Source organism: Trachymyrmex septentrionalis, unplaced genomic scaffold (assembly GCF_001594115.1).
Source record: "Trachymyrmex septentrionalis isolate Tsep2-gDNA-1 unplaced genomic scaffold, Tsep1.0 scaffold126, whole genome shotgun sequence".
In the NCBI taxonomy this organism is placed as follows: Eukaryota; Metazoa; Arthropoda; class Insecta; order Hymenoptera; family Formicidae; genus Trachymyrmex; species Trachymyrmex septentrionalis.
This window is the reverse complement of record NW_017304395.1, coordinates 384,916-386,115: the sequence shown is the minus strand read 5'-3', so window position 1 is coordinate 386,115 and position 1,200 is coordinate 384,916. Positions and strand designations below refer to the sequence as shown.

The 1,200-nt window shown below is 30.2% G+C and overlaps 1 protein-coding gene across 1 annotated transcript in view; it reads right to left on the bottom strand.

The window, feature by feature from the left end:
* Positions 1-1,200, bottom strand: part of LOC108756265 (low-density lipoprotein receptor-related protein 2) — a 77,094-nt gene that overhangs the window by 67,465 nt on the left and 8,429 nt on the right. The window lies entirely within an intron of this gene.

The window sequence follows — 1,200 nt, the reverse complement described above, 5'->3', positions numbered from 1 at the left end:
TATACAAGTTTTACATGTAAAAATAATGTACAATAGTTAAGTAAACTACTTTATAGTTTTGCAGTAACTATGAAATAGGTTATTCAACTCTTTTTTGTATATTAATTCTGTTTATAACTGTCACTTTTATAATTGTTATCACTATGGTTTTTTTTCTAAGCATGAAGGAAGGTAAATGATTTCAGCGATATAGATATTCCTCCTCGGATTATACATAAATGATTTAACTTGTAGATTCTTCAATCTTTTCTAAGGTATTTCAGCTGGTCGCTTTCTGGCGAGAAAAAACTGAGAGAGAGAGAGAGAAAGATTTTTCTCTTCAAAATAAACTCTTAATTGTGCGAGTGGAAAATATCGACAATAATGTGTGTCTCTTGATAGTAACAGTAACAATATATAACTACCAAACTCGTCCATTCCCACTAAGCAAGAAACATTTTAGTAACGTTTTGAAACAGTCGTACAACGTTGCTGCAATGTTACTGAAATATTTTGGAATTTTTTGTTTATTGAGTTATTACCTTGTATTACAGAAAACTTGCGAGAGCGGTCAACTTGATAAAATGTTTGTTTCTTTTTTTACGACAAATCATCCAACATGTTTTTTTTTATCGAGCAATTTCGCGATATGCTCGCATACTTCCTGCAATTCGTGACATTGGTTTAAATACACGCTGATAAAATGTATGTACACAATCTGAATTTTCCATCAGTACGAATCTATATTGCGGCGCGCTTCTTTTTTCTCCCGTCTGGACAGATTAGATATTGCAACATATGTCATATATAGTCATATATAGTCATGGCAGATTCATTTTTTGACGTTACCAGCGCGGAAAAAATGTATTGTATTTTACGCCACATTCTGTCGTATAAGTAGGGCATACCCAATTTCTTCTTGATCTTAGATGTAAAAGGTCATTAAAATAATTATAGTTCCTGATTATTAGAGGCATCATATTTCTTTCACAATTAATTGACTTTTAAAAATGAGATTTATACGATATTATCCGTATAACCCATTTATTATTATTGTTATAGTTGATTGAAATATATAAAAAAAATAATTATATGTTAAAATGGATGCATTTGTTCTAATGTATTATTCATTTGCCGCAATATTCATGCAAAAAAAATATAAATCTATTAGTATTTGTAGAGATAACAGCAAGGATGGAAATGCACGTGTTTTCTACTTCT